Below are 26,769 nucleotides of genomic sequence, written 5' to 3' on the forward strand. Positions count from 1 at the left end.
CGTACAAAGAGCAACTACGGAACCAAAATGGTACTGCTGGCAGCATTAGCTTAACTCTGAGGAAACAGGAGGGCTCTTTAGATCCTAATTTATTTAAATAGATCCTGAAGAGGCCCTGGAAACAGCAGCGTGTGCTGCAATATTAAAAGGATGCTGCTGAGATTCCGGGGCCTAAAATTAGCTCTTCAGACTAACCATCCTTTCCATGCCTCGGATTATCTTTCTGGAAACTAAAGCTCTGGCTTATTTACAAGTCTGCTCTGTTTACAATAAAGAGGCCCACAAGAAGCCAGGACACTCTGGACTCACCTACACAAATGTTACACTTGTGTTCTGTGAAATGAGGGGGCTGGCAGGGAAACTGCCTTTGCCTGTGATAGTGCCTTAGGACTCAAGGGCTTTACTGGGGAAATGTGGATCCTGGATGCCTTGCAATCCATTCACATTTTAAGCAACTGAAAACAGGAGCTTATGTCTAAGATCTCACCCTTCTTTTCTGAGTTTTAAAGTTTCAGGAACTTGAACTTTAGCATATTAATATTTCTGAAGTCTCCTGCACTCATTCAGAAATTGCATCTTTAATTTTAAAAAAGTCAAAATAACATAAAATAACATGTTACTGACATGTTATTTTATGTCAGTAACCTTGGAAATGTGGGAAGTTACATCAACCAAAATGCATTTGGCAAATGTAATTAAAAACATTTAATGCACATACACACAGATGCATACACATATATATACACACATATACCTATGCATGCATGTATATGTGTGTGCATACTCATGCACACACTCATACTCATATGTATACTCATATGTACCCGCATATGTACACACATACACAAATATGTGTACACGCATATAAACATAAACATGCCCTTGCTTATATATACACACACGCCTACATATACACAGACACACAGACGTCTACATACATACATTTGCTCAGCTATTCCCTGTGAGTGGCCTTGTGAATCATCACTGGTGCTCTCAGCCAAACATCCACAAGGATTACGAGACAATATTTTGCGTTACCACATTTCATCTAGTTGAAACCCAGATGGTTGTCAATGCAGAATGCTTTCTACCCAGGTGAAGTCTGACTTTGTGTGATCCAGCCCTCTCTGAGACATCTGTTTCTGTCACCGAAGGCCTACAGTGATTTTTGTCTCAAGTGAGGATTGAATAGAGTAATACACAAGCAAAAGGACCATTGCTTTCTTTTTTTGTTGTTTCTTTCTATCTCTAAGGGGATTTTCAAATAATCTTCTTCATATCCTGGGTCTTACGGAAAACAGTTTTGGAAATTGCACCTTTCAGTTTATGGCAGATGATAGGAAGGGCTCCAAAGGTCAGATGTGCGCTATACAACATGCGAACGGGAGGCAACCGCAATCCAAGCATCTCCAGTAAGCGAGCATGTTCCTCGCAAATGTGTAACCCTAATGAAGCTCTGTCACTTAGAAATATAATTATTCCCAACTGGGCGTGGTGGCTCACCCCATAATCTCAGCACTTTGGGAGGCTGAGGCTGGTGGATCACCTGAGGTCAAGAGTTCGAGACCAGCCTAGCCAACATGGCAAAACTCCCATCTCTACTAAAAATACAAAATTAGCCGGGCGTGGTGGCATGCACCTGTGGTCCCAGCTACTTGGGAGGCTGAGGCGTGAGAATCACTTGAACCCCAGAGGCAGAGGTTGCAATGAGCTGAGATCGCACCACTGCACTCCAACCTGAGTGACAAAGTGAGACTCTGTCTCAAAATATATATATATAGAAATATAATTATTCCTTCACAGTGTTAATATGAATCATTATGACTAATTTTACTCATTGTTTTCTTTTCCAATCACACTAAAATAACAACCACATAATATTTATAAAAGTAGCCAGCACAGACTTCCATCTCTCCTATCCAATTCTGACTGGGAAACTATTCTCACATTGGAAATTAGGGTCTAGGAATTTGAAAGAAAAAGAAAACAGAATTCTGGCATGGGCATAAGGAACATTATGGAAATCTACCCCCAAGGATGGCAGCATTTTCCTTCTTCATTGCTAGTGTTATGTTCTGATTAGTGAGTATATTTATTTTCTTCTGTAATAATAATTATAGCATGCAGAGCATGTTTTCAGATTAAATAAACCTTATAGTCCATGCACTGAACAAGGTTGGAGTTTAATAGGACAAATATATAGAAAGAGATATACACGTATATACAGTTGGTAACATCCAGAAAAGGGTGCAAGTGTACTGGCATTTACAAACCTCTTCATTTTAGCTCCTGAATTCTCTGTTGGCAGCATCATAATTCCTACAGTAGCAACTATGACAGCCAAACAAAGGATTAAGGCTGTTTGTCGAAAAGCAGCAGCAGTTGAATTCATAAGCATGAGAAATTCAATATACTTATAAATGCCTCTCACAATAGAAAACAAGGGAGATAAAACATGAAGAAACAGAACTATTTATTTCTCTAAGATTACTTGAATTCTAAAAGTAAGGAAGGCTTTTTATTTGCTGTTTGGGAGGTGCCATCTTGGATTTTGACTACATACAGAACAATTCTTTGTGGTGTTCACATTTAATATATCATAAAAGAATATCAAAAAAAGAATATTCCACTGTCCTAACACAATTATTTTCAGTTTTGTTTGCTCTTTCTCAGTCATTTTCATATTTTATACTTATTCTTTGCATAGCTATAAACACAGAACTGGTGAATTCTTGCAAACTACCTTATTTACGAGACCATTAATTTTGTTCAGATTTCTAAGAAGACTGTAAATATTATAAATAGCTGCATAATGTTATGTAGAGTGAATAAATAGGATTGTCATTCTTAATTATTATTTAGCATTGGACATATAATTTGTTTCCAATTTATTCTTATAAATAATTCCACAATAAATATCTTCATACAAGCAGCTTTTTTCTTCTGCTGAATTATTTTCTCCACATTAAGTTTCCAAGAAGGTGAGATTCCTGGACCAAATGGCATAATGCTTTTGTGCTTGACTGACAGAGGCATACTGTTTTCTTAAAAGACTGTTCCAAATTACCTTGTCATCAGCCATGTGCGTGCACAGCGTGCCCACTTCTACATTTTTCTGGTAATTTGGACTTTTTAGGAGCAAAGTGGAGGAAGAAGGTAGAGTATGGAAGAAGGAAATTTGCATGAAAGGATAATAGTGGATCTTCACTAAATGTTGGTTGGCACAATGAATGGATAGATAATTACTTTTCAAATGCTCATCTTCCTTGGAAGAAAAAGTAACCTAGAATAAAGCATTTGTCTAGCACAATGAGCGGTTCCATTTTTCTTCCAAAGCTTGGCTCAACAATCAGCAAGCAGTGGCTTCCTATTAGCTTAAAAGTAGAAATAAGATGCTCTTTCAATGTGATTTATATTATTATAATTGACCATGAACTGCCTTAATATCACTATCATAAGGACAACACACTTTTATCATCATTTCCAATCTTTAACTAAATCCATTTGTAAGGCAATTAGCTGTCTACTATTGATTGGCCATCTGTTTCCGCAGTAATTACATGAGCATATCACTTAGCAACGGGATGCACTCTTCTTTCATATTTTCATAAAATTACATGGCTATGGTTTTAAAGCAAGAAAATAATGGAGTCTTCTGTTATTATAAATATGTGTATAGTGACATGTTCTATATGTGAATGGGTATGGCTGCCTGCTCCTTTCCTCCCTGCTGCTGTAGTAAACATGGCAACGAAGATATTTGCCTTCTTGGGATATCTCATAACAGCAACAGTAACTACCAGAGATTGAGGGCTCACTATTGACAAACACTGAAACTTGCCAGAACTTCATATATATTTCATTTAATCCTTCAGAAATCCAATAAGCTAGGTGTTTTTGTATCTAACTAGGTAGTGTCATCTCACTTTAAGATAAAGAAACTGAGGCTTAGAGAGAGTGAGTAATTTCCCTAAGGTCACATAGAAAGGGACAGAAATGGGATTTTAAACCAGAATTATCTGCTCAAAAGTCCATGTTCTTGGCTTCTGTGTCCTTTGAGCTTATCACAAAATTAGCTCATTTACTACTCAGGCAACTTGGTGTTTTATGAACAATTTTACTATGATTCCCATGGCTATGAAGAAGAGATTCTGCAGTGCCTCTGGCTTTCTCTCTGAATTCTGGCCTTACATAAGCAGCTCCATCTAGATTTTTCTCTGCTCCTCCTTCCCCGGTTCCCCCCGTGCCTGGCTAGGCACTCTGAGCTCAGTTAGAGCCTGTTGGGACTGCTTTGAGTGCTGAGAAACCACTCAGCTTCTAGATGGAATTTGATCTCCTTATCCAGGGAGTGTATTCATCAAACAACTACTTATTACGTTTATATACATACACTGATATTTTCACTGGCCTGCTTTATGCTGGACAGACACACCTGGGTGACCCACAAACATTTCAAATTCAAATGGTCTAAAGCTAAACTCACTCCTTTGTCTTCTGATCCTCTTTATATTCTCAGGCTCTCCCTCTCCCAGTGTCCCCTGTTTCTATGAACAGGACTAGCAGAGACATATAGACTCAGTAGCATCTGGTGAGTGCAATTTATCTATGATTTCTCTCGCTCATCCTCCCACACACCCAGTTATTAAGCTAATTACCACTCCCATCTTTCCTCTTCCCTTCATCCCTAGGCCACCCTCATAAAAGTCCCCAAGCCCATATTCCTGCACCTGCTCTTGGTCACAGCAATCTCTTCCATGACAGCACTGCAACAGGAGGGACCTTTCTAAAATCCAATGTCTGATCTTTTTCTCCCCTGCATAAATACTGTATGATCCCACAGTGTTCTTAACATGAATTTTCAATTCCTTTCTCAGGTTCACATGGCCCTTCATATCTGGCTTCTACGTCTCGTCTCTCCAGCCTCCTCTCCAGAGATGAATGAATCCCCTACAATCCAGTCACAATGCCTGTCTCCTCATTCCTCAATTACAGCCTCCTCCCTCCAGGACACTGCCCTGAGGTTCCCCAGGCCTCCTTTGCCTAACTACCAGTTCTTTCCAGCTCAATGACTTCCAACCTCTGTCTATTTTAAAGTTCAATGATGAAATCATTGTCTCTACAAAGCCCTTCTTGATGCTCTGGATCAGAATAAATGTCCATCTTAGGACATTTATTGCATTTGTCACACTACTTTGCAGTCACTTCCTTGTCACATTGCCACCCTCACTGTGGAGCAGGGCAGTTCATTTTTGTCACTATGGTATCTCTAAGACCTGGGACACAGAGTCAATGAAAGCTCCATTTGTTGAATGACTTACTAATGGACTAAATAAATACTAATGATGAGAAATTGGAACCTGCGAAACAGTATATCTAGATTTGAACTTTGTTCTTTCTTGATTACAAATCATTAATTCTTCAGATCCCTTTCTTCATCTTGACCAGATCACGTGGCTAAGAATTTGCAAACATTAGGTTGGTACAAGAGTAATTGCAGTTTTTGCCATTACTTTTAATGGCAAAACAGTAATTACTTTTGCACTAACCAAATAGTTCTTAGATTTGCAATGAGGAGAAGTGGTAGTATCAAGTGTGGATGAGCTCTGACAAGAAGAAACATTAATATCTCTGCTATAGTTTGGATATGGTTTATTTGTCCTCACCAAAGCTCATGTTAAAATTTGATTCCCAATATAATGGTATTGGGAGGTGGGTCCTAGTGGGAGGTATTTGGGTCATGGAGGCAGATCCTTCACGGATGGTTTAGTGTTGTTCTTGTGGTAGTGAATGAGTTACTCCGGCAAGACAGGTCTAGTTCCCAAAGGAATGCATTAGTTCCCTCAAGAGTGGGTTGTTGTAAAGCCGGGACACACCTTGGGTTCATTCCCTCTTCAGATGTGTCACTTCCCCTTTGTCCTTCTTCACCATGTTCTGATGCAACACAAAAGCCTTCACCAAAAGCTGAGCAGATGCCGGTGCCATGCTTCTTGAACTTTCCAGCCTGCAGAACTGTGATCTGCATACACCTCTTTTCTTTATATATTACTCAGCCTCAGGCATTCTGTTATAGCAACACAAAATGGACAAAGACGGGTGTCTAACAATAATACACCCCAAAACACTTGCTTTAATAATCTTAAATACACAGCTAGTTAAGAAAGACAGTATAAGTCATGGAGAGACATAGCTGCTGATACAAACTTCTCTACATAAACTCTTGCCTCTTGCCTGTACACTTACAGCAGGCTGTTGCCCCACATCAGCTCTGCATTGGTGATGGAAGCTACGGTATAAATGAACTCTCATTCACCAGCTGTTTGACCTTAGTCTATTCAGTTCAACCAAGGCAGCTGGGCCTCAGTCTTCTTGTCTACAAAATGGGTGACTGAACCGTCCTACCTCACACTGACCCCTACAAAGTCTGCTTCTGCCATTTAATAAATAAAACCTTTCTTCTTCAGTGCTCTTCTCCAAGCCCTGTGATATGGTTTGCTTCTGTGTCCCCACCTAAATCTCATGTCAAATTGTAATCCCCAATGTTGGAGGTGGGGTCTGGTGGGAGGTGATTGGATCATGGGTGCAGATTTCCCCCTTTGGTGCTGCTCTCATGATAGGGTTCTCATGAGATCTGGTTGTTTAAAAGTGTGTGGCACCTCCCCACCCCACTTCTTTCAGCTCTGGCCATTTAAGATGCTGCTCCCCCTTTGCCTTCTACCATGATTATAAGTTTTCCTGAGGCCTCTCCAGAAGCTGAGCAGATGCCAGCATCATGATTCCGATATAGCCTGTGGAACCATGAGTCAATTATACCTTTTTCTTTATAAATTACCCAGTCTCACATATTTCTTTATAGCAGTGTAAGAACAGACTAATACTCCTGCCTTGAGCTCTTATGGCCTATTGCGTTTGTAAGTGCTGTTCTCCTTTGCCTGAAATATCCTCTTCCAGACTCCTTGTCAGGTAGCTCCTATTGTGCCTATGGTCTTGATTCAAGTGTCATGTCTTCCAGAAAGACTTCGGTGATCTCTCTAGCTGGGGCCAAGTGCTTCCTTGCACTGACATTTGTTACACTGTTCTCTATTGTTGGTTTACTTCCATAAATCTCTGAGCCAGCTGTCAGTAATAACAATGATGAACATTCATGAGTGCTTACTATGTGCCAAGCACTCCTAAAATGCCTTCAATCTTCACCATAGTCCTATTAATCCCCACTTTACAAACGAGCAAACTAGGCTTGAAAAGATAATGTCTAAATGAGTGACAAAAACTGGGCCTCAGACACCAGTCTTCCAGTTTCAGGGTCCAAATTTTTTAGTATATGCTATATTATCTCTTTTTGAGAGAAAAATCTGTCTTATTTATTAATCCATGGCCAGAACAGAGTAGGAGCTAAGTAAATGTTAGATAGCTGGGTAAGTAGTTGAATGAATAAACAAGTGAATTAATGTATGTAGTCAAAGATGCAATAATAACACAATAAGAAGTGCAATAATAAAAATGAAATTAATTAATACCAAACATTCAGATAATACAAAACTTGAAAAACTTATATAAGCATCATTATTATTTCTAGTCTATAATTTTTATGTCCTTTGCTGAAAAGGTGGCTAAAAGTTTGCTACCTTTTTATGATAGACCTTCCCAGACCTCTCTCTTCCTCCTACCTGAGCTGACGTACCTAGCATAGTACCTAACATATAGTATGTGCTAATTAAATGTCAATCTTACTGAGGAAATGCCCTGAACAATCTTATAAGATGTCAAGTGTCGGCCGGGCGCGGTGGCTCAAGCCTGTAATCCCAGCACTTTGGGAGGCCGAGGTGGGCGGATCACAAGGTCAGGAGATCGAGACCACAGTGAAACCCCGCCTCTACTAAAAATACAAAAAAAAAATTAGCCGGGCGCGGTGGTGGGCGCCTGTAAGAGGCAGGAGAATGGCGTGAACCCAGGAGGCGGAGCTTGCAGTGAGCCGAGATCACGCCACTACACTCCAGCCTGGGCAACAGCGTGAGACTCCGTCTCAAAAAAAAAAAAAAAAAAAAAAAAAAAAAAGATGTCAAGTGTCACCCAAAGGGGCATTACATATGCAGTTCAAAAGTCCTCAGGTACACTCTTATTTTGATTATGTCTCTGGGAGCATGGCTCAAAAGAGGAACCATCACAGGGAGATGATGCCTTCACCTTCAGGCTGAAGACAGAACCCTAATCAATACCCAGATTATTATAGAATACAGATTAGCAAGCCCTGACAATTGCCCTCCTTCTCTGCAATCATCATAATTCTCCAACCAATTTTGTGGAGCTGATGATCTCCGTGAGAACTAGGGTTCAAGCTTTCTACATCATGGAAAACCCAGTGAGCTGCCTCTGAAATCATAGACAACCACAGCTCTTTTGGCACTCAAGTTAGAATTTCCAAAACGTTTAGGGCTCTATGCCACAAAAGCCTACTCTATGGCTCCTCAGTGTGATGGTTTCCACATGCTGAACTTCCAAGTCTGCATCATGTCTCTCTCTTCGAATAGGTTGTTCAGAAGACATTATCCTTTTAAAACAACGCCAAACTGATTAATTTAGCATTTTTCCCCCCAGATAAATGCAGTGCAAATTATTAATCTTCTTAATGAAAGTATTTTGGGGAGTTATTTGAGTAGTTTAATACTTTAATACCCTTTCTGACTTTCAGCATATCCTTAAAAAGAAAATAAAATTTTATTATGTAGATTCTTTATTTTGAACACATTGAAGACTTTCTATTACAAAAGATCTCACAGAGAAGTGACATATAACATGTATATGCTATGAAAAAAAGAATTTTTAAAAATATAATGAGCTTATTCTCAATTACTTTTCAAACGTTTGTAAAAGGCCTTGACTTTAATGTTTAAATGTGACAGAAGAATTATTTCTGATTACATGCTTTCCTTGCTATTTAACAGGGTTTAAGTTGGATCACTGATCTAAAATATTCATTTTGAAAATTACTTTACAAAAAATTAAAAGATTAATAGTTGGTGCTTTCAACTGTGGTCTTTAGAGACAGCCAAATGGTATTAAAGCTTGTTCTTCATTGTCTTTTTGTTCTAAATAATATCTATTAGGATGATTAGTACCAACATTTAAATTAACCAAAGAAGCAATTTTAACTCTGTTCTTCTAAAATGAGAATGAATTAAATCTACAAGAAGTTTTTCATTCTAAAATTTTACATAACATTTAAGTGATGTCTTGTTCACTAAAGAAAAGTATTTTCAGGTATGGATTTAAGTGTAATTTTTGAAATAAGCTACATTCACAATTAACTTTTCACTTATTTTATTTGTCTTGGGAAGATTTAATTTTGATATGTAATAACTTGGGGTAATAAAATATGTTCTAGGATTTATTATTTTTAAGAACCAATGGCAAATGCAGCAATCCAGGATTTCTGGTCCTGGTTTAGGTGTATAAAGATTGCAACTCAATTGTTTCCACTTCTAAATAGTCTTCCATTTTGACAATCCAAAAGCAAGTATTTAGGAATAGAACATATTACCCAAAGTCTCTACCCCACAAATGATTAGAACTAGAACTCAGTAAGTGGTTAGCACTACGGTGGTATGTGAGCAACAGAAAAATACAGATCACAGCCAGTGGCAGTGGCTCACGCATGTAATCCCAGCATTCTGGGAGGCAGAGGCAAGAGGATCACTCGAGCCCAGTGAACTCCTGGGCAACATAGTGAGACCCTACCACTACAAAAAATTTTAAAGTTAGCCACGCACGGTAGCATGCACTTGTAGTCCCAGCTACTTGGGAGGCTGAGGTGGAAAGATCACATGAGCTCAGGAGGTAGAGGCTGCAGTGAACCATGATTGCTTCACTACACACCAAACTGGACAACAGAGCAAAATCGTTTCTTTGGCTATTTTAAATATTGGTACTAACCATCCTAATAGATATTATTTAGAACAAAAAGACAATGAAGAGCAAACTTTAATACCATTTGGCTCTCACTAAAGAGCACAGTTGAAAGCATTAACTACTAATCTTTTAATTTTTTGTGAAGTAATTTTCAAAATGAATATTTTAGATTAGTGATCCAATTTAAACCTTGTTCAACAGCAAGAAAAGCATGTAACAATAAGTAAAAATAAAAAAGATCACAAGTGAACCAAGGAAAAGGAGTAGCCCTTTCATAAAAGGGAAAATATGCAAATGAAAATAAAAGTCAACAGTAAAACAGACTGCAAGATGATGGCTGATTCTATTAAAATATAATTTGCGCCTTCATGGAAAGTGATGATCAGAATAGGCGGTGTCTATATGAATCTTAGAAGTCCATATTTGGTCATATGGAGATTCTGGGTATCTCCTGGAAAGCTGGATTCAATGTTACTGAACCTACAACGGGTCAAACCAACATTCTTACCTTGAAGGTCAGTAGACACAATGACTGGGGATTTTCTTATAAATCAGTTTATTAAACTACCAATCAATCTCTCTTGATTTACTATAAGCTAAATAAATAAGAACCACACACTACAGAATGACTTCCAATTTAGATTCGCAGGTAGAATTTTAAGATGCTGTGGCAATAAGAACATAGCTGAATTACAGCCTAAGAACTATGTTTTGAGGATATGCTCAATGTGACACTTACACAGAGAATCATTAATCAACCAAACAACAGATTAAGTACCATTATATGCATAGCATTATAAGTGGTGCTAAAACATAAGCCACAATCCCTCAAGCATATTATGATTTTTATGTTAAAAACAGAAGTAATTTGTGAAGACAAAATTCACTACATGGCACATCATAGAAAACTAAGCACAGAAACAGTTCAGAGAAGATTAGTACCAATATGGCTTTAAGACTTCTGGTAGCTCTTTCCTGTTAGCACATAAATATGGATTGTCTCATCAGGTCAGACATTTATCAAAGTGGGCTTTCCAATCACTGTTCTTGGTTTGTTTGGTTTTTTGCTGTTTTTATTTTTTAGAAATGACCAGATTTGGCGAAGAATGTTAGTGAATCATTTGAGTTCGATATTAATATAGTCACTGGAAATCCAATAAATAATATTTAGAATGCACTTACTAGGTGTAAGCTTGATATTGTAGCAATCATCTGTACCATGAACATTGACTATAATAGGGGAAGAGGTTGTGGGAAAACTGCTTCAGCCCTGAAGACCCTATAGTTTCCATAAAACAAGAATGTAGATATTGTTATAAACTCACAGATGAATTATTTCTTGCCATTTCGATTTTTATTTTATACTTAACGAAAGAGGTCTTTCAGGGTTAGATTTTTGCCTTATGACACTCATGCATGAAAAAAAAAATTAAAAAAAAGGAGAACACAAGCGAAAGAAATCAGCAATGACGTTTTTAAGGTAAAGACAACTACAGCACAATTGTCACCTGGCTATCCATGATTGTAGGCTTATCCTGATTTCAGAGATGTTAAAATGTGAAAAGCAACATAATAACAAATAACACGCACTTGTATACCCCATACCTTGCTTAAGATACGGAACAATTTCTAACATCATTGGAGCCACTGGTATATCCCTCTCTGGTCACACATCTCTCCTTTCCACCCAAGATAATTGCTGCCTTCAATTTTGTATTTATAATTCCATTGTTTTTCTCTCCAGTTTTGCTAAATGTGTGCCCCAAACAATATATTGTTGGATCTTATTTTTCAATGTACTTAGGCTCTGAGGAGTCTTACCAGCTCTGTTTAGGCCAGCATTGCCTCCCTGGTTTATTTGGCCATGGGGAATGTGTTCAGTGCAATCTCCATTACTTTCTGAGGAAACGGTGTTCTGAGGAAGTCACCTGGGAGACGTGGGCATGTTAAATGTGGAAGAAATTGCTGCGAGGGAAGGGCAGGCAGGCAGATTAAGGCCAGATTGTGGAAGGGCCTGAATGGTACATGAGGGAATCTGGATTCTATCCTGATGCTGTCAGAGCCATCTGGTCTATTTTAAAGGATGTGACATGATCTGGCCTTGCTTCAGGAGGGGTTCCTCTGAAACCAAGAAGATGGATTAATGTGAAGAAAGACTGGAGGTAGGAAAACTAATTAGAAGAGAGTTAACAGTAGCCTAGTGAATGATGATAAGGCTCTGAGATGGGCCAGTGACAGAGTTAAAAAGAATTTACAGGGGCCAAGGGAGAACACACGTTGGGACACTTACCAAGACTGGTGACAACTGGGGGTGAAAGAAAGATGCTCAGAAGAAAATTCAGGATTTGAGTTTTGGCAACCAAAAAATAAGTGGTACCATTAGGAAGAAAAAACAGGAAAGTCAGGGAGAACAACTGATTTTTTAGAAACTATGTAGTTTTGAGCATGGAAGAAGATGCAATCATCCATTTAGTCAATATTTTCTAAGTGTCTACCACAATGCAGGAAATGCACTAGGGGCTGGGCATACAGTTACGAGAAAGACAAAGGTCCCTAAGGTACAGCAAATACATAAGAGTTAAAACTGACCATAAACAATTTGAGTAGTTCAAATTCAAATCGCATTTCAGAAATAAGTATTTTAAACAAAGGGATATAAAAGAAGCTGGTACTGAAACAGCCTTGTGGGTACACACACGTAAATTCAGGGAAGAAAATGATGTTAGTATAATAAACACGGATGTCTACAAGACACAGCAGGAAATAGATACCTGTTTCTTTGCATAATTTTGGACACAGGTGCATCATTGGAAGACAAAATGAGACACCACGTTTCCATTTCGGTCTTGGAAGATAACCAATTAGCATCAGAGTTATCACCAAGGAAAGACAGCACAGGGGCCAAACAAGGAGACTTCAGACCCCAAACCATTTCCCATAAGAGAAAGATGACATAATGAAATAAACCTACCTAATAAGGCTCCAAGGAAAGTAACACTACCCCAGGAAAGGTCTGGGCTAAAACTCAAGGAAAAACAGACGCATTTTCTTGGTTATGCATAAATATGTGAATCCAAGGAAAAGTGTTTGAGGATATCTGGGGTACATAGAGTGGTTGCTGGAGCCTGCTTGTGAAACCTATTGTAAAAATTTCAGGAGTTTTATGAGCTAGTTATGAAACACAGATGTTATTTTAAAATAAGTTATATAAACTTACAAGTAAATACATTTCACTTAAAACAAAAGGTAATACATACTCAAAACTTATCATGAGTTATATTACACTGTACTATGACTTATGCTTCTGAAATTTTTTTTACACCTACTGTTTCTGTATGGTAGAAATACTTATAATGGAGTGTGACTGCACATTTCTACCCAACTTCACCTTCAGTGACATCATATTGCTATCTAGGAGTATTTACACTACAGAAATTGGCAAATGCTACAAATCAGTGTTTGATTTATTGCTCTGATTGCCTAGACCTGAGAAAGTGACAGAGAACTTGAGGTGGGCTGAGCAAGATGGAGAGAGGGTAACCAGGATTTGGTCAAGAGGTTGGCAGGGGTTGGGCTGTGTGGAGACTTTCAGGCTATAGAAAGGAATCTGGATTTTATTCTTGGTGGAAAAGGGAGTTATAGTAAGGCTGCAAGCTTGTCCAACCAGTGGCCCACAGGCCACATGCGGCCCAATACGGCTTTGAATGCAGCCCAAGACAAATTCATAAACTTTCTTAAAACATTATGGGATTTTTTGGATTTTTTTTTCTTTTTTAGTTCATCAGTTATTGTTAGCGTTAGTGTATTTTATGTGTGGCCCAAGACAATTCTTCTCTTCCAATGTGGCCCAGAGGAGCCAAAACACTAGACACCCCTGGAACAAGGGAATGACAGAAACTAATTTACATATTTTAAAACTTCCTCTGGTGGTTCTGTGGATAACGGACTGTCAGTTCACAAAAGCAGATATAGAGGGGTTATTATAGACTTTCAGAAGAAGAATCATGTTGGCTTGCACAGGGAAGAGTGTCAACAGCAATTAAGAAGAGAAAAGGAATAAGGGGTAAACTTTGGAAGTGTAACTGACATGTTTGACATTATAGGCAACTAAACTATCTGATATACACAGTATAATATTATTAAACTATAATCATTAAATGCTATTGAATAAAACTTTAAGGGATAATTATCAATAGGCTTTACTGCCAGATGCAAACCCTTTTTTACCACTGATTTCCATATAATTAATAAGTGACATAGAAAATGATCCACTAGTTATTTCACATGGTCCTTCAGATGCTAATCCTTATGAGACCTGAGAATCCCATAGTATGTCACCTGCAAAGATAGCCCATGTTTCTCCACCCACATTCACCCTGCCTTTTCACCCTGCTGATTCTCAAATTACGGCAGGCAGACACTTGCTTCTGATAGAATCACACTGGCCTCAGATAGGGTCAGTGTTATGCTTGAAAAAGTAAGAAGACTAATTCTAATAGGACCTATGAATCTCACCATATTCCATCAGCCTCCAAATACATTCTCCATATTTCTTTACTCACGTCACCCTATCTCCTGCCCATATATTCACCATTTTTTTAAACTGACCTGATATTCTGTCATCAGTGTTATTCCACCATAACAGCTTTGGCCTTACGTGTGGGATGGCAGAAGTCATTTTAAAAATGTACCCATAGCAGGGCAGGGGTCAGGGTCTAGGGTGGAAGTGGATATTTCTCTTCTAGAAAACATCATGCTTTTTTCCACTAAGCAGCTTTAAATGAATTAATTTATCACATTTTTAGAAGCTGCGAAGAGTCTGATCATGAGATTTTGGTTTTTTTTTTTTTTTGTTTCTTGTTTATTTTTATGTGTTCTTTTTATTTATGCATAATAGATATAGTAATACATAGTTTGGGGTATATATGATAATTTAATACTTTCATGTAAATATTACATCAATGTATATGGGATAGCCATCATTTTAAATACTTTCCTTGATGCTAGAAATATTTGAATTATTCCCTTATAGCTAATGTGAAACATAAAATATATTATTATAAACTATAGTCACCCTACTGACCTATCAAACACTGGGTCTTATTCTTTCCATCAGGTCATATATTTGTACCAATTAATTAACTTCTCTGCATCCTTCCTTCCTCTCTACCCTTCCCGGCCTCTGGTAACTGCCAGTCTACTCTCTATCTCCACGATATCCACTTTTTTTAGCTGATATATATGAGTGAGAACATGTACTATTTGTCTTTCTGTGTTTGGCTTATCTCATTTGAAATAATGACCTCCAGTTTTATCCATGTTTCTGAAAACGGCAAGATTTTTTTTATGGCTGAATAATATTTCATTGTGTATATATACCACTTTTTTTTATCCATTCATCCACTGATGGGCACTTAGGTTGATTCCATTTTTGGTTATTGTAAGTAGTGTTGCAATAAACATGAGAATGCAGATATTTCCTCAAAATGTTGATTTACTTTCTTGTGGATACATACCCAGTAGTGGAATTCCTATATCACATAGTAGTTCTATTTTATTTTTGTGAGGAATTTCCATAGTTTTCTACAGTGGCTGTACTAATTTACATTTCCACCAACAGCGTACAAGGGTTTCCCCTCTCTCCACGTCCTTACCAGCATCCATTATTGTCTTTTTGATATGATTCATTTTCATTGAAGTAAGATGATATCTCATTGTGATTTTGATTTGCATTTCTCTGATCATTGGTGATGTTGACCATTTTTTCATATACCTGTTGGCCATTTGAAAGTCTTCTTTTGAGACAAGTCTAATCACATTTTTTGTCCGTTTTCAATTGTATTATTATTATTGCTATTCACTTGTTTTAGCTTCTTATATATTCTGGTTATTGATACCTTGTCAGATGGATAGTTTTCAAATATCTTCTCCCATTCTGTGGGTTGTCTCTTTGTAGATTGTTTCTCTTGCTGTGCAGAAGCTTTTTAACTTGATGCAATCCCATTTGTCCTTTTTTGGCTTTGGTTGCCTGTGCTTTTCAAGTCTCACACAAACAGTCTTAGCCCAGATCAATGTCTTGGAGTGTTTACCCAGAGTTTTCTTCTACTAGTTTCATAATTTCAGGCCTTAGATTTCATACAGGTCTTTAATACATTTAGCTTTTTTTTTCTGTATGGTGATAGACAGAGATAGGGGTCCAGTTTCATTCTTCTGCATATAGTTAACCAGGTTTTTCAGCACCATTTATTGAAGAGACTGTCCTTTTTCCATTATACATTCTTGGAAACTTTGTCAAAGACTTGTTGGCTATAAATGAGTGTATTTATATCTGGGCTCTCTACTCTGTTCCATTGGTCTATGTGTCTGTTTTTATGCCAGTACCATGCTGATTTGGTTACTATAGGTTTGTGGTAAATTTTGCAGTCAGAAAGTGTAATGCCTCCAACTTTGTTCTTTTTTCTCAGGATTGCTTTGGCTGTTTGGAGTCTTTTGTGGTTTCATATACATTTTACCATTGCTTTTTGTATTTCTGTGAAGAATGTCATTAACATTTTGATAGGGATTGCATTGAATCTGTACATTTCTTTGAGTAGTATTATCATTTTAACAAGATTAATTCTTTCAACCCATGAACATGGAATATGTTTTCATTTTTTGTGTTCTCTTCCATTTCTTTTGTTACTGTTTTACAGGTTTTCTTATATAGATCTTTCACTTATTCAATTAAATTGATTCCTAGGTATTTTATATTCTTTGTAGCTATTGTAAATGGGATATCTTTCTTGACTTATTTTTAAGATTGTTTGCCATTGGCATATATAAATGCTACTAATTTATGTATGTTGATTTTGTATCCTGCAACTTTAGTGAATTTATTTATCAGTTCTAACAGTTTTTGGTGAAGTCTTTAGATTTTTCTAAGTATAAGGTCATGTCATCTGTGAACAAGGCTAATTTAACTTCTTTTTCCCAATTTGGATGCTGTTTACTTTTTTCTCTTGGCTAACTGATCTGGCCAGGACTTCTAGCATTATGTTAAATAAAAGTGGTGAAAGTGGGCATCCTTGTCTTTTTCCAGATCTTAAAGGAAAAGCCTTCAATTTTTTCCATTCAGTAAAATGTTATCTGTGGGTTTGTCATATATAGGCTTTATTACTTTGAGGTTTGTTTCTTCTTTACTCAGTTTGATGAGGCTTTTTATTGTGAGAGGATGTTGAATCTTATCAAATGCTTTTTTAGCATCTATTGAAATAATTATATTTTTTAAATCTTTGTCTGTTGATGTATCACATTGACTGCTTTGCGTATGTTGAACCATCCTTGCATCCCTGGGATGAATCCCACTTGATTATGGTGAATGATCTTATTAATGTATGTTGAATTCAGTTTGCTCATATTTTGTTGAGAATTTTTTTGCCTCTGTGTTCATCAGGGATATTGGCCTGTAGTTTTGTTCTTTTTTAGTTTTTTTTCCTTATCGTGTCTTTGTCTGGTTTTGTCATCAGGGTAATGCTGGCCTCAAAGGAGTTTAAAGTATTTCCTTCTCTTCAATTTTTTTGAAGAGTTTACTTTGAGTAGAATTAGTGTTATTTCTTCTTTAAATGTTTGGTAGAATCCAGCAGTGAAACCATGAGGTCATACACTTTTATTTGATGGGACACTTTTTATTACAGCTTTGATCTCATTACTTGTTATTGATTTGTGGAGGTTTTTTATTTCTTCATGGTTCAATCTTGGCAGGTTGTGTATGTTCAGGAATTTATTAATTTCTTCTAGCTTTTCCAATTTGTTGGCCTACGGTTGCTCATAATAGCATAACAGTCTCTAAGGATTTTGTGTATTTCTGAGGTCTCAGTTTTTATGACTTTTTTCATTTCTGATTTTATTTACCTGGATTTTCTTTTTTTTAGTCTAGCTACAGTTTTGCTGATTCCACTGTTCAAAAAACCAACTTTTTGTTTTGTTGATTTTTGGTATTTTTTTTAGTTCCAAGTTCATTTATTTCTCCTCTGATCTTTATAATTTCTTTACATCTACTAATTTCAGGTTTGATTTGTTCTACCTCTCTAGTACATTGAGGTACATCATTAAGTTGTTTATTTAAAGGCTTTCTACCTTTTAGATATAGGCATAAACTGCTATAAACTTTCCTCTTAACACTGCTTTTTCTGTATCCCATAGATTTTGTATGCTTTATTTCCATTTGCATTTGTTTCAATAAATTTTTAAATTTCCTTCTTAATTTCTTTATTGAGCCATTGGTTGTTTAGGAGCATGTTGTTCAATGTACACGTTTGTGTAGTTTCCAAAATTCCTCGTTAATTGATTTCTTGTTTTATTCCATTGTGGTTTCTACTTTTTTGGATTTGTTGAGGCTTGTTTAATGGTTGAAGATATGGTTTATTCCAGAGAATATTTTATGTGCTGATGAAAAGGATGTGTATTCTGCAGCAGTCGGGTGAAATGTTTTGTAAATATCAGTTAGGCCTATTAGGTTTAGTGTGTAGTTAAACTCTGATGGTTGAGGTTTTAAAAATGTTTTGTCTGAATGATCTGCCCATTACTACAGTGGTGTGTTAAAGTCCCCTCCTTCTACTGTATCACAGTCTATTTCTCCCTTTAGATGTATTAGTGTTTTTTAAATTTTTAATTTTTATGAGTACATAGTAGGTATGTATATTTATGGGGTACATAAGATATTTTGATACAGGCTATTATTAATATTTTTATATATGCTTGGGCTTTATTGATGGGTACATAGATATTTATAATTGTATTTTCTTGGTGAATTGACCCCTTTATCATTATATAGTGAACTCCCTTGCTTCTTTTCACAGTCTTTGATTTGTGGTCTATTTATCTGATATAGTATAGATACTTCTGCCTTTTTTTGATTTCCAGTTGCCTGGAATATCTTCTTCTATCCCTTCACTTTCAGTCTATGTGTGCCTTTATAGATGAAGTGAGTTTTTTTGAAGGCGGCATATACTTGGGTCTTGTTTTATCCCTTCAGCCACTCTATGCCTTTTAATTGGATAATTCATTCTATTTACATTATTGATAAGTAAGAACTTACTACTGCCATTTTGTTGCTTAGTTTCTGTTTGTTTTCTAATTCCTTTCTTTCTTTTTTTTCTTCTTACTCTTTTCCTTTATGGTTAAGTAATTTTTTTCCCTGGCAGTATGTTTTCATTCATTGCTCTTTATTTTTAGTGACTCTATTATAGGTTTTTATGTTATGAGTACCATGAGGCTTACCAAAAAATTTTCATATATATAACAAGTTATTTTTAAAGCGTCGACAACTTATCTTAGATCACACAAAAAATAGAAACAAAGAATAGAAACAAAAAAAATCTACAGTGTAACTTCATTCCCCCACATTTTGACTCTTCTTTGTCTCAATTTACATATTTTTGTATTGTCTATCTCTTAACTGGTTGCTATAGCTATTATTGCTTTTGATATATTTGTCTTTTGAGTTTCATACTAGAGTTATAAGTGAATTGCACACTATAGTTACAGTATTAGAGTATTCTGGATTTTTACGTGTACTTAATTTTACCCATGGGTTTTATATCTTCAAATTTTATTTTTGTTTTTCTTTTCTTTTTGTACATGAATTTTTTTGTTTTCTTTCAGGTTGAAGAAATCCCTTATACTTTCTTGTAAGATAGTTCTACTGGTGGTGAATTCTCCCAGCTTTTGTCTCAATAAGACTTTATCTCTCTTGCATATTTGAAGGATAGCTTTGCTAGATACGGTATTTTTGGATGAGAGGGTTTTTCATTCAGCACTTTAAAAATGCAGTTTCACTCCCTGCTGGCCTATATGGTTTCCATTGAGAAATCTGTTGCTAGAGAAAAAGATGGTAGAGCCTCTTTATAGGTTATTTGCATTTTTTCTTTTTATTTATTTATTTTTTTGACACAGAGTCTCACTCTGTCGGCCAGGCCAGAGTGCAGCAGTGCAATTTCAGCTCACTACAAGCTCTGCCTCCTGAGTTCAGGTGATTTTTCATGCCTCAGCCTCCCAAGTAACTGGGGATCACCACTCCTGGCTACTTTTTGTATTTTTAGCAGAATCAGTGTTTCACCATTTTGGCCAGGCTGGTCTCAAATTCCTGACCTCAAGTGATCCACCCTTCTCAGCCTCCCAAAGTGCTGGGATTACAGGCATGAGCCACCACACCTAACCAATTTGCTTATTTTCTTTTGCTGCTTTTAGTATCTTCTCTTTGTCCTTGAACATTGAGATTTTAACTATTATATGCCCTGGGGATAATCTTACCTGGGTTGAAACTATTTGGTGTTCTCTAATGTTCTTATACCTGTATATTTACATCTATTTATTGGAAAGTTTTCTTTTTGTTTGAGTTTAAACTATTTTATACTTTCATTTTTTATTAGAATAGAAACTTTTTAAAAATTATATACATATATATATATTTTTGTTTCAATAGCTTTTGGGGTACAAGTGGTTTTTTTGTTACGCAGACAAACTGTACAGTGGCAAAGTTAGAGACTGAAGTGAACCTGTCACCTGCGTAGTGTACCTTGTACCCAATATGTAGCTTTTTATTCCTTTCACTCCCACTCTCCCCCATTGAGTCTCCAAATTCCATGATACCACTGTGTATGCCTTTGCATACCCATAGGTTAGCTCCAAATTATATGTGAGAATATGTGGTATTTGGTTTTCAGTTACTTCACTTAGAATAATGGGCCCCAGCTCCATCCAACTTGCTGCAAAAGACATTATTTTTATTCTTTTTTATGGCTGAGTAGTATTCTATGGTGTATATATACCACATTTTCATTATCCACTCTTTGGTTGATGGGCACTTAGGTTGGTTCCATGTCTTTGCAATTATTAATTGTGTTGAAATAAACATATGTGTGCAGCTGTCTTTATGATATAATGACTTTTCCCCCTTGTATAGATATCAAGAAGTAGAACTCCTGGATCAAATGGTAGATCTACTTTTAGAAATAGAGAAATATCCAGACCTTTAAGAAATATCCATACTGTTTTCCATAGTGGTTACACTAATTTACATTCCCACTAGCAGTGTATAAGCGTTCCCTTTTTACCACATCCATGCCAACATCTATTGTTTTTTGACTTTCTAATAATGGCCATTCTAGCTGGAGTAAGGTGGTTTCTCACTTTGGTTTTAATCTGCATATCCCTGATGATTAGTGATGCTGAGCATTTTTAATATGTTTTTTGGCCATTTGTACATCTTCTTTTGAGAAATGTCTATCATGTACTCTGACCACTTTTTGATGGGATTGTTTTGCTGATTTGAGTTTCTTATGGATTTTGAATATTAGTCCTTTGTCTTCATTCTTTTTAATTCCTTTTTCTTTTATCTCTCCTAACCATATTTTCAAATAATCTTTGAGGTGACTGATTCTTTCTTCTGCTTGATCCATTCTGCTATTGAGAGCCTCTAATAAATTTTTCAATTCAGCAAATGTATTTCTCAGTTCCCAAATTTTTGTTTCTTTTTATTATTATTATTTCAGTCTTCATAAAATTAGTCTGATAAATTTCTGCATTGATTTTCTGTGTTATCTTGGAGATTGCTGAGTTTCCTTACAACTGCTATTTTGAATTCTTGGTCAGAGAGCTCACATATTGCCTTCTTATTGAGGTCAGGCACCGGTTCCTTACTCTGTCTATTGAAGAGGTCATGGTATCCTGCTTGCTGTTTTTTTTTTTTTTTTCTTGAGAATGTATGTGTATGTCTTTGTGTTAAAGAATTATTTATTTATTTCAGTATTCTTTGTCTGGATATTTCTGGTTTTATTAGATATATTTTCTGAGAGATTCTTCAGTGCTAGGTTGTTGCCACCTTTTTGTCTCTTGGTGATTCCTTCATCCAAGGTTCACCTAGGCTCTAGTAAATAATTGGGGTACTGCCTGTCCCAAAAGAGGGGGTCCCAAAGGGGATATCCTGGCAGTGTGGGAAGGCTGGCTAAGGGTTCATGCCCAGGGGTCCTGTGGAATCACCACCTTCAATGGTGTGGTGCGGCTGAACAACCACTCTGATTTGGCATCTCCTTTGTTCAAGTTACAGATCAGAGTTTCCAGGGCTGGGGATGGTAGTTCCACCTCCTTCCCTTCTCTCTGCCTCTCTTCAGTGATATTCTACCTTCTGGCATTTGACATGCTTTCCATGAGTTAAGGCAGGGACAGGTCTCCTGCCAAGGCTCCCAAGATGGTGGAAAATCTGGTTGTCCACCTTGATCTCACTTTTTTGAGTGTAGAAATTGTGAAAGGAGGGAAATATTTTGTGCACTTGGTGCTGGACAGGAGGGGCACTGCTGATATAGAAATTCAATTATCTCACAGCCTTCTCAGAGATTTTTCATTTCTCTGTGGCCCCAGGGACTGTCTCCTTTTTGTACTTGAGATCTGAGACATTGCTGGTGATAATCTTGGTGCTGTCTATGTGTTTTTGGTTTTCTCTGGTGGAGTGAGGCCATCTTGCTTCTACACTGCCATTTTGGAACTGCCTGAGGTTTGAAAGTAAAGAAAAAATGTTCATAAGTGAAAGTGTGGGCCGGGTGCGGTGGCTCAAGCCTGTAATCTCAGCACTTTGGGAGGCCGAGACGGGCGGATCACGAGGTCAGGAGATGGAGACCATCCTGGCTAACACGGTGAAACCCCGTCTCTACTGAAAAATACAAAAAAACTAGCCGGGCGAGGTGGCGGGCGCCTGTAGTCCCAACTACTCGGGAGGCTGAGGCAGAAGAATGGCGAGAACCCAGGAGGCGGAGCTTGCAGTGAGCCGAGATCCGGCCACTGCACTCCAGCCTGGGCGACAGAGCGAGACTCCGGCTCAAAAAAAAAAAGAAAGTGTGATTGGTGGTAATGGCTGGGAGTTGGGAGACACAAAAACACTAACTCGAGAATTATAGGCCTCAGGTGTTTGGATGAGGTCAGGTAACAATCTTAAGTGGAATATCAAAAAGAAAATAGAGATAGAATGAAGTAGGAAAACAGAAATGAGACGGCACAAATACCCAGCTTTGGAATACTTACAGTTTTATTTGGAGCAGAAAGAATATAAGATGTTTTCAGGCTGAGGTTGTCTTTCTTTAAGTCTTAGGCCCTCCAGTTTCAGTTGGATGAAACCTTCTACTGACATATGAGGGACCCACATCCGTTATTCTGGCTTCTGGAGCTCTGCCTTTCATGTTCTCTCTTGGATCTTTTCTTCAACTTTCCTCTAAGTTTTGTCTTAGTTAAGCTTAGCTTACCTGCTTCATTCAAGGCAACGCTCCCTAAGGAACAGCAAATTTCTGTATTTCACATGTCTCAGCTATTTCTCAAAGCTAAATCAATACATTTATAGGATATGAATTGTTATGATGATGGAGTTACTGGATTTTTAAAACATTCATTTGACTTACTTGGATAGTTATCTGACCAAATTGTTTGGTTATTTTGGTATTATGTAGATACAGTTGAATAATGGTATTAAATTATATCTAATCTGCTTTTATTCCAGATTGAATCATCCTGATAATTTAACTTCTGTGCCTAGAAATTATTTTCGGATGTCTTGATAATTTTCCTTGCATTCCTGTGAAAGTTCTCACAACTATTCTTATTCCTAATATATGGGACATAGGACTTTAAGCACATTTATATGATGCAAATAGATATGTATTCTTTATGTATTTATTGTGTGTTTATGAGATTATATGTGGTATGTGTTTATACATATATACTTGACATTGTAGAAGTAGAACATCTGGTATTTTCATCCACATGTTTGATATTATATAGTTGCTATAATCCAACTGACTGTGTGCTTAGGTCACTTATTTTGTTGTTGTTCATTGATGGGTGTAATATGCAGATAATCAAAAGATTTGTTGCAATCAAGATAAAATACATCTATCATTTCTCCTTGATCTACCATATTAGATTAGCTTAAAAGGATTTGATTTTAAGTAGGACACATTAGTCATTATCTGCTAAGTACCTTCTTGTCTTCAAGTTATTTGCAAATTTATTTTATCAGGGTTTCTGCCAGTATTTTCTTAAGCATCCATGTGAAGGTTACTTGTCTGCTCTGCTTGTTATATGACTTGTGACTTCATTTAGTCCTCCACTGGTGACAGATTTCCCTGTTAACACCTCAAGATAAAACCTTTAGGGAACCTGGCATATGAATAAAAAGAATGCATTAAAACGAAGGTTGGTAGAGTTATTTCTATTATTAGAATTCCTACTATGATTTTCTGCCAGTATTTTGAAGGCATAATGAAGCTTAAAAATATCATTGCCACTCTTAGTTGTATATTTAATATCAGACTTAGCAAGCAAGATTGTAAAAGATGCTTAGTTTACTATTTTTTTTACAACCACTAAACGTGGTGGAGTCTTTAGTTATTTTAAGTAATGATGACCTAGAAGGACTAAAAAGATAAAAATTATTGAAAATTATAACATTTTTCACCTTGTATGTGAATTAAATTATATGTAACACAAAATTTACGTTATTTCATGAGGTATGTGATTGATACCCAATAATATTCTGTCTCCTACCTATGACATTTGCATTTTTTAAAAATTAGGTTAATTTTACATATTGATATATCTAGAAGAAAACATGGTATAAAAGGAATAGGAATGGATTAAGGAATCCCATTGGCCTAGTTTGAATCTCAACTGGCCCACCTACAAGCTGTGTGACCTTGGACAAGTAACCTAAGGTCTTGGAGCCAATGTTCATCATCAATAAGACGGTGAAGCCATCTCAGTTTCATCATCAATAAGATTACTTAACAGTTTGTAGTAAGCTTAAAGGGGATGATATAACTAAGCTCAGCACAATGCCTGACACAAACATAGTAAATGATAAAACCCTTTAGGGTCCCAAGATTCATAGATTTTCCAAAGAGAGGTGGGAAACTGCTAAACCATTTTAGAGCAATTGTTTTGCTCATTTCATCATACTGGGTCGATACAATGGCATCCAAGTCACCATTGTGAGGTATCTGGAATATAATCCCTTCTAGTCTAATGAAGTCAGATTAACATTGCTATTATCAGATAAGGCAGAACTACCCATATAGGGTAGTAATGGCACATACATGAGCTCTGATATTGCTTCTGGGCATGGATGGAACTGAATTTAGACCATCGGCACAAACGGAAAATTGGTGTAGGCTCTGGCCAAATGACTGAATTCATAAATTAACATCATTTGCTATACAACAGTTCCATTGAGGTGACATATTACCAAGGGTTATGCAAGCCTCAAGTCAAAGCTGGGACCCTACCCACACCACACAGTTTATACACTGAAACACCCTCGGGGACTTTAACAGGAGGTCATAAGGCTGCTCCTGACCATAAAGAGAGTCATTATCTCCATTATCACCAAAGTGCTAATAAATACATATATAAAATATAGAGAGTCCATGAAGTCAGGACCCTTGAAACTTTTGACCACCAATATATCCCTAGCACTCAGAAAAAGAACATAATCTATAGTAGGCTATCAAAATGTCTTTGTTCTCCAACTTCATCCATGTTGACACAAATGACAGGATTTTATTCTTCTTTATAGCTAAGTAATAGTATATTGTGTATATATACAGAATTTAAAATAAACCAGGCACAGGCAGACAAATACTGCATGGTTTCATTCATATGTGGCATCTAAAAAGGTTGCTCTCATAGAAGTAGAGAGTAGAATAGTGGTTACCGGAAGCTGGGAAGAGGAGGGAGCCTGGGGTAGGAGGAGAGGGTGATCAATGGTTGCAAAGGTGTAGTCAGCAAGGAAGAAAAATTTCTGGTGCTCTATTACATAGTAGGTGATTATAGCTAATAACAATTCATTGTATATTTCAAGATAGCTAGAAAAGAGGATTTTGAAAGTCCATTAGCACAAAGAAGTGATAAAGGTTGGAGGTGGTAAACATGCCAACTACCCTGATTTGATCATTATACAATGTACACATGCATTTACACATCACACTACCCTCTAAACATGTACAATTATTATGTGTCAACTATAAAGAAAATGTTAAAAATAAATTTTTGAAAAGGATATTTGCTTAGTAAATTAATTTTCAATTTGCAAATTTTTGAATTATCAACCAGCCTGTAGAGTTATTGAGCTAAAAAATCTTACTAAAGGTTAAAAAGTGGCCCGGCCCTGTTGGTTCAACTCTTACGACTTCTAAATGTTCCTCAAAATGTCTATATTATTGTCTTACTAAGCACAGTGTAGTGAACATAACTGCGTCGTCCAGTGATGTGTTGAATCACTGAAGCTACGTGTTATCATGTTAAGTCCAGTCTCGTCTTTCAGCTGCGAATAACAAATGCAGGAAAAGTAAGAGTTGGCATGAAGAAAGTATGATCTTGTAATACAAATTTAAGATTTCCTTTAAAATAAATATTTACTATCAATGAATGTTTTCATCACACATCTTTTTTTCCAAATCCATATGGAGAAAAATATCAGTATTTTCCAGGAATCTGCTATATGAGATACGGATAGTTTTTACTGTACAAAATTTTCATTATCACTACCAGTTCTTTTATTCCAGAAACCCAAGGAGCACAATTCACATTGTATGTAATGGTGCCCCCTGAACTTGTGTGCCAGTGGAAGAAACTCTTTATACATCAGTTAGGATGCTTTCAGATGCAAGAAAACAGGATACTACAGAGACTGGCTTAAATAATGATATTTTTTTTTTTTTACTTTTTCTTTTTTTTTCTTTTTTGAGACAGAGTCTTGCTCTGTTGCCCAGGCTGGAGTGCAGTGGCTCACTGCAACCTCTGCCTCCCAGGTTCAAGAGATTCTCCTGCCTCAGCCTCCCAAGTAGC

At 36.8% G+C, this 26,769-nt stretch overlaps 1 protein-coding gene across 6 annotated transcripts in view; it reads right to left on the reverse strand.

Moving 5' to 3' along the window:
• Nucleotides 1-26,769, reverse strand: part of LOC105486013 (replication factor C subunit 3) — a 701,449-nt gene that overhangs the window by 605,798 nt on the left and 68,882 nt on the right. The window lies entirely within an intron of this gene.

This window comes from Macaca nemestrina, chromosome 16 (assembly GCF_043159975.1).
Source record: "Macaca nemestrina isolate mMacNem1 chromosome 16, mMacNem.hap1, whole genome shotgun sequence".
Taxonomy (NCBI): Eukaryota; Metazoa; Chordata; class Mammalia; order Primates; family Cercopithecidae; genus Macaca; species Macaca nemestrina.